This window comes from Sebastes umbrosus, chromosome 24 (assembly GCF_015220745.1).
Source record: "Sebastes umbrosus isolate fSebUmb1 chromosome 24, fSebUmb1.pri, whole genome shotgun sequence".
In the NCBI taxonomy this organism is placed as follows: domain Eukaryota; kingdom Metazoa; phylum Chordata; class Actinopteri; order Perciformes; family Sebastidae; genus Sebastes; species Sebastes umbrosus.
In genome coordinates, this window is record NC_051292.1 from 2,382,710 (window position 1) to 2,391,158 (window position 8,449).

Genomic DNA, 8,449 nt, shown 5'->3' on the forward strand with positions numbered 1-8,449 from the left:
TGACTTGAGAGGTGGTCAATGGCGGAGCAGCCGGAACTAAATAAGTGGAAGAGGTGTAATGTAGCTCGGGACCGCCTGCTTGTCAAAGCATCGTGCTATTGGAGAAGTTAAACTGTCACTAGAACGAACGGCCTTTGCAGATTTGGTTTCTACTTGGATTAGGATTTCGGGCCAATCAGCAAAAAATAAAAGTCAACTTAACACTAAAATCACGTCTAACTTTTCTTGATTCTGTTGCAGCAACCTGCCTTCAGGACAAAACACCCACCGTCGTTCTCTGTGCGAGCCCCCATCCCACGATGACATGCGTCAGGATGCGTCGCTCTCCCGTTTCCCAGCCTCGGCAGTGTCATCTCCCTGGAAAAGCAGCAACTTAAATCAAATTCAAGTTTAAGTTTTTGTGTTATATAACATTGTGTCTTGTATTGTTCTCATTTTCCATTTAGTGTTTGTTTGGGACCCCTTCGAAAACGTGATGATGCATCTCAAAATTTCATTATTAAGGCACTAGCTTCTAACTAATTCCTGAAACAAGTCTATTTCTAATGGGGAAAGGTTGAAATGTTCTCACTGCACTGAACACAAAACAACATTTTAGACAAACATGACTTGTTAAAGGGATAGTTTGGGTGTTTAGAAGTGAGGTTTTACGAGGTACTTACCCATAGTCAGTGTATTACCTACAGTAGATGACGCTCGGCACGCCCCCAGTTTGGAGAAACAGACAGGAGTACCAGCTCGGGAGCAAAACGTATTTTAGCCACCTAAAAGAATAAATATCAGTTTAAGTGTACGCTATATTTAAAATATTTTTACTGCTTTACCTTGCAGTGAGACAGCTATACAGTCTATGTTTCCGACGAGGAACTGAAGCCGTTATCTCTCGCCAACAGTAACCAGACAAAAACAGTAATTTTACCTCGCAGAACACGGTAGTTGCTGGTCTACCGCTGCCTCGATCGGTTCATTTGTTTGTGTTGTTGTGTGACGTTGGTGTTTCAAAGGGTTAATTCAGATTCACCAAAGTCACACAATAACACAAATATACTGATACTTTATCCTCCTTCTTTTAATCCTCCCTCTTTTGCTTTTTTCATAGTTTGTTTACACCCCTTTCTTTTCCATTCTTCCATCTCCATCACTCTTACCTCTCTTCTTGACCCCTCCTCCTTCCTTCCCTCACTTTTTCCTCTTCCTCTTCCTCCCTTTATCCCTTCCCTCATCTCTTCTCTACCTCCCTCCCTCCCCTCCCTTTTTTCTGCTTCACTGACCAGAGAGCTCCATCATCATTGCACGGCCGGCCCAATTTTTGTTGTAAAGGCAATAAATCATTTCAGCTCTCATCTATTGCTATTGATGAATGACCAATTATTTGTCATCTATTACGCTGAGAAACGATGACCCAGGGAGACGGATCAACTTCTTTTTTTTCTCCTTCCTCCACCGGCTGATGTGACACAGGATAGCAGTGATGGATTGTATCCTTAAACTGTTATTACATGTATAATGTGGCGCTCAAATCCGACATCTCACTTAGGCTGGGCTTCCCCGGACTAACCAAATAGACACTATATTGGTTAAATTAAAGAATAACGAAGGGAAGGTGATGATAATTTGCAGCCTTGTGATCATAGTTAAGAGATAAATTCAAGCAAGGTAGAAGCAAGGTAGGGTGTACTCAACCTTCCTCTAGTTATGTTTGACAGTAGAGGTGATTGAGTCATTATTTCCATTTGTGTAGAGCGATTTTAATTGTTCCTTACAATATTTAAGAGGTGAAAATCAGCCTAAAAACAAGCGTGTCAGATAGAGCTGCAACGATTAATCGATTAGTTGTCTACTATTAAATTAATCGCCGACTACTTTGATGATTGACGAGTAATTTTTAAAGAAAAAACTGTCTAAATTCTCTCATTGCAGCTTCTTAAATGTGAATATTTTCTGGTTTCTTTCCTCCTCTATGACAGTAAACTGAATATCTTTGAGTTGTGGACTAAACAAGACATTTGAGGACGTCAACTTGGGCTTTTGACAACACTACTAATAGGTATGAAGGTCAAAGATGTAAAAAACTAAATCAGGATTTAAGAAAAATAAGCATAATGTAATTTGAAACATAAATATATAATCTGATATGATTAATCTATCGGAGATTATTTTAGTTACACCTTTATTTTCACAATAAGACAACACACTGCTGTATTTCTAACAAAGTGTACCTGGGTGAACATGTTTGTTTACCTGTGTCCTTGCTTCTTCTGTGGAGTTGGTTTGTGCGCTGGACCGTGGCTGCAACACATCAGATCACAGAATAAAACTGCAAAAACAGAGAGAGAAAAGAGAGAGAAGAAGACAGATAGAGAGATCAACCTTCATATGAGACGCTCAATTAATTTCCTCCACATCCCATCAATCACTGGCCTTGTCACGACTTCTATACAAGATATTTCTATTCAGTTTTCAGCTACAAAGGAGCTCAAATATCCACTGAAAACACAACAGTACTGTAGAATATCATGTCCTAGTCAAATTAGATCACTGCATGCGTTTGTCACACAGTGTGATGTTAGGAATTGGGTATCACTTTATTTAAAAAAGGCACAAATCTGTATGATTATACATTTTTGCATTATTAAACCTGCAAAACTGTAGTACATTATCGACTTCCTTCAGGTTCTCTAACAGCTACACTACTGTATATTTATTTATGTATGCATCTTCCAGATTACAAAGCTTTTTCATGTCACAATAAAGAAAATAAATAGTGGTGGAAGAAGTACTCAGATCTTTTACATAAGTAAAAGTACAAATACCAGTCTAAAAACACTCCATTGCAAGTAGAAGTATATTCACTATAAATGAATGCAATAAAGTACAGAAGTATTATCAGCAAAATGTAGTGAAAAGTTAAAGTACTCATTATGCAGAATAGCTGAATATTATATTATTCTGTTTTATCACTAACAAAATACATTTTAATGTTGCAGTTCTTCAATTAGGAGTCCAATTTGGTACTTTAAATACTACTGGGTAGGTTAGTAGTACAGCACTGCATGCATTATATCATAAACACATAGACTATGATGTGTTTTTTATGTTAAAATGAACTAGTAGCTAAATGTAGTGCATTAAAAAGTACAATATTTAAGTGTAAAGTTGCATAAAATGGAAATACTCAAGTAAAGTACCTCAAATTGTACTTAAATGCAGTACTTGAGTAAATGTACTTAGTTACATTCCACCACTGAAAAGTAAGTACATTACTCCAGTAACTTGAGGACAGTACTGAGGTACTTTATACTGGAGTATTTCTACTTTATTCTACTTTTACTCCACTACACTGTATTCATCTCTCCACACTTAATATGCAGATTCATATTTCACACACAAAACATAAAACATTATTAAAATGCATTTTTAATCCATTAAACTTCTCAAAAGTATATAAAGTAAATAAGCTCCAACTTGAGCAGCTAACTACACACTGCAAAGTGAAATAGCTGCTTATAGCTAACAATTTGTAGGGAAAAAGCCATATATATATATATATAAAAACATTTTACCAAACTCCAGGTCGAGTCTGTCGAAGATAAAGATGCTGTTCTTTCATTCTAAATCATTTTTTTTTTAATCGATTTACAATTTATTGTTAATATTCTCTGTATAATATTCAGCTGCTAATTGCCATGTGGCCACACCTGTGAAGTCCATGGTGACGTCATGACGTAATGCATGTCCACGACGTCATGACGTCAGGTTCCAAACGTTGTGTTTATTGCCCTGTTTAATAAAAGGAAATCTGAAGTGGTGGAAAGTAACTAAGTAGGTTACATTTGCTACTTTCACTCAATTACTGTGCAATTTTGCAACGAATTGTAAATCAACTCATAAATTATGATGTATTATTATACCCAGCAGTAGTCTTTATAAAGTAATTAAAATTAGCTCTACATTTAATCAAATTATATAATATACTTTATTCCAAAATTGGTCATTCTGCATAATTAGCAGTTATAGTATTTCTACCATAGAATTATTACAGTATATTACATTAAATATTACAGTAAATGGGACTCTACTCAAAGACAAATGACTGCTCAGTATTTCTTTATATTACTGTTATAATGTGCCTTTTTATATTATCTTTCCACCTCATCTTTTAAGTATTTTTTTACCCTAATTCTTTCTTGTCTTTTTTATTTCAATATTATATTTATTGTTTTTTTGTTAATTTTGAAACATTCACAAACGTCCCCAATAATAACATTCTCGGTACAAAGAAACTTAACAAACCTAATATTAATATAAAATCAGCCAGTACATATACAGGAAAAACACATTATATACAAAAAAATAGATAAATAAGTAAAAAGAATATACACAAGTAAAAAAATAAAATTAAAAACAATAAAATTAAATAAAATCTATTTATATATATATATATATATATAGAATAGATCTGAGTACTTCTTCCACCACTAATTGCCTGTATAATTTAGTTATTATACTCAGACCTAGCTTTACCACACTGTCAAACAACTATACAAACACTGTTAGAATAAAAAATAAAAACACTTAAAGTGCCATTATTTATCATATAATTGGATTATAGTTAGTGATGATACAGCAAAATATAATTATTACAGTAATTAAGCCAATTAGAACTCTACTCAAGGACAAGTTTATGCACAATATTTGTTCTTATTATTGTTTTAAGTTTTTTAAATGTGATTTTTTCTTTTTTATATTTTCTTTCCAGCTTTACTTTTAAGTATTTTTACACTAATTCTTCAGTTATATTCATCAACTCTCAACTGCTGGTCATATATAATTTGGCCACTAAGTGTCAGTATTTCATCACACAGGTTCATTCCTCCATTTGACAGCATTGTTTTACAATATATAGAGTATTTATAGCTACATAAATTAAGATAAACTGTACTCCAGCTGTTATTTTATCAGTATGGACAGTTAATGTTATTATTTGTGTTATTCTAATGCTGCAGTGGGAGTTTATGAGCTGAAATATGTATTAATTTGAATGTGATGTAGTTGACATATTCAGCCACAAGGGGGCAGTGTTTAACAAACTATCAGATAACAGCACTCACATTCAGATGGGATAAATTTATAGTTATATTAGCTTCAGGAATTTATTACCAAGGTTGTGTTTGGGCAGATTAATAGCTGGGCAAGCAGTGCTGTATTAACAAGACTCCTTTTGGGGATGAAAACATTATTAATTCATCATTCAATATCGCTCTCTAGTATCAAGGTCAACAAGTGTTTAAATGAGCAGGGGAAGAGCAGAAAAGACTGCAGACCTTTTCATAGAACCAGACAGATTTTCCCATTTGTTTGAACTACATTAGGTCATTTTAGTGACTAGTTAAGATGTGCACAATGCAGAAATAATGTGTGAAAAGTGAAAACTAAAGATATCACAGGTCACATATGGACTTAACTCAAGATTAGATGAATTAAAAGGTGATTTTTTGCATTTTTTTGCGTCACTATCTTTAGTATTTATTGATCTTATGATGCCTCTGCAGCTTCATTCCTACTGTATCATTTGCTTAGAGTCTCTCTGACCACATAAATGTAAATGCAGCCTCACAGAGCAGTGCTCTTATTCTCTGAAGTGTTATGAAAAAAAAGTGTCTCAGTCCCATTTCATTTGTCAAGGGGCTACTTAAGAATGAAAGATGCCCCCTCTCGCCCTTTTTTTTTCCTTCCCAAGGACATATGAGCTCATGCTGGCTGGCCGGCTGCCTGGACGAGGAGGAGGAAGAGGAGGAGGAGGAGCGGTATGCATTCATCAGGTAGATTACGTCACCGCGGGCCAATCCCCTGCTCTCTGACGCGAGCTTTCAGAGCAGCGTCTGTCGCAGAATTTAACGTGGGGAAAGAGTGACACAAGCTGGATGTGACCTAGAGAACGAGGTCACAAGGTCAACTGGCGTTGGGTTCAAACGTCCAAAGCCTTGGTGATGCGAGTAAGAAGTCCTTCCGTGACTTGGAAGACCTTGAAAGAGGCCTGACTAAACCCCACGTGTTGGATTTGGCGCCTCATTGCAGACCAATGAACTGTCTGCAGAAAACGCATTTTGTATCGACCATAGACTGTATATAAGAAGTGGACGTAGTCACCATGACATCACCCATTACGGTTTTGAAGCCTCCAGTTCGGCATTTTGGGCGTCACCACCTTGCTTTTTGACCATCGCCGTCTTGGTTCTTGGCCTCCACCATCTTGGAATTTGGCCGTCACCATGTTAGTTTTTGCAAGTCACAATGAGTGTGTTCCAATCCACGTACTTCCTGAAGTACACTTCATTGTAGTGCACTGTGTGCACTCTGTACTTACTTGAGTAGTGCGTAAATTTCAACGGGGTAGGGTCGTCTCAAATCGAATACACTGCGGCGCACTGACCGGAAATGACGACCGCAACATTTCACCGAGGCTCGCTATCCGCCAAAATATCTTCTTCTTCGGGTTTTACGGCAGCTGGCATCCGTTGTGTTGCTGCTGCCTCCTTCAGGTTTTACCCGTCAACTAACTAACTAACGTTTCCAACGTCGTCACCTACAATGTGTCCTCCTGTTGGCTGAAAATGCACCGGTACGTTTACGTATTGTTTTATTCTGTTATCTACGTATGTTTGAATAGTGGTCGTGGCTCCGCTACGTAGCCAAGATGGCGACAATTGAGTGTGAAAAGTGTCCAGCGTCCCACACTCAACGATCTGACCATTTTGAGTACAACATCCGGGTACTTTGAGTGCACTGCATTTTGCCGTACTTCACAGTGTGAACGCACTTATGCACTCAAAATAGAAAGTGCAAGTACAGAAGTACGCAGATTGGAACACACTCTTAGTATTTGCCCATCACCATCTTGTTTTTTTGCGACCAAAAGTGACCCGAGAGGTGCAAAGTCCAACCGAACGGTGAATAAGACATCTTTCGGTGACTCTCTATTACATCGAGTCTCTATTCAATAGAGAGAGTGATATTGATTAACTGTCAGCCTCGATTTTGACCAATATATTGGAGGTGCGCGAAACTTAGTTAACCTTCAATCTTTGAGAAAAAGTGCATTTGTTGACTACTACTAATTTGTAATTTCCACCCATAAAGGACCATCTTTCTTGCAAAAATATTAATTAAGGTTTCAGTGCACACAGAAGCAGCATTCCTTCGCCATCATCTCTCCTCAAAAGCCATTCAGAGGATCATTTCCTGTGGTCTTGTTTCTGCTGGTGGAAAGCTGATATATCACGTTTACTGTAAACATGTTGTTTCCTCTTCAGGGTACAGAAGAGAGAGAGAAGAGAATCAATGGGGCTGATGGGAAATGTGGTCTTTATTTGAAGAAACGGATGGCAATGATGACAACATATCTAAAAGTGATGCAGAGCTCTGGAGGTCGACGGCGCTTCGGGACGCTGTTTGTACACAAGACGAGGCTGTAAAGCTGTCAGCCTCGCTCTGCTTCAACCTCTGCGTGCGTGCGTGCGTGCGTGCGTGCGTGCGTGCGTGCGTGCGTGCGTGCGTGCTTGCGTGCGTGCTTGCGTGCGTGCGAGTTACCCAACATGAACCCACCCGTCGCTCCATGAATGATGAACTGGTGGAAACAGACAGATTATAAGAGCACTAGATAGATAGATAGATAGATAGATAGATTGTTTGATTGATTGATTGATTGAGTGATTGATTGAATGACCTTTGACCTTGATAGAGAGTGTCGTTGAATCCAGCTGCTCCACAACCCTGTTGCATCCTCCTTTCAGTGAGGAGAAGGTGAAGTGGGCATCGCTCAGCGCTCATCACACTGATATGATTAGCATCATTCGCCCTTTAAGAAGGTACATTGTGTTCACGAGAGAGAGAGAGAGAGAGAGAGAGAGTCAACCCAGTTACAGTCTCTCTAACTGAACATGCAGCTCAATATCAGCAACAAAACATCTGTGTGTCTGCAGTCCAACATTCAGGAATGTGCAAATATCGATGAGATTAAACTTTAATGATGTTATAGGGGAAGTTGCAGCAGGAGCAGCGGAGGAGGAACAAGAACAACAAAACTCAAGGTTGCATGCAGATCAAGGCAGGAGGTGTAATAAATAACAGAGGATAAGCTGCATCCTCAGGTCAATACACAGTTTGCAGTCCGGTCCAGCATCAGGATTAATCGTATTTCTTTGTGAGATAGATTGGTTAAAAACCTCCTTCAGCTATTTATTTTATCAGGCTGCATTCTAAAGCTTCACACTTTGAGATGTTAACTTATTTGAATCGTCACATACATACATGACCTTGACCTCTGCATTTAACCCGTCCTAAGCATTTAGGAGTAAGTGGGCTGCTGTGTAGCGCAACTTGGGGTTCATTTTTTAATATCCTGAAAATAAATAAAAACGACTACCTTTAAGAAAATGTATACTTATAT

At 37.9% G+C, this 8,449-nt stretch overlaps 1 long non-coding RNA gene across 1 annotated transcript; it reads right to left on the reverse strand.

Annotated features, from left to right (window-relative positions):
* Positions 1–618: 618 nt before the first annotated feature.
* On the reverse strand, positions 619–3,711 carry LOC119483332. The gene is made up of 3 exons (XR_005205649.1): positions 3,564–3,711; positions 2,242–2,317; positions 619–764 (listed from the first exon to the last, which is right to left on the reverse strand). It is a non-coding gene; the product is annotated as an uncharacterized LOC119483332 (long non-coding RNA).
* Positions 3,712–8,449: the final 4,738 nt, after the last annotated feature.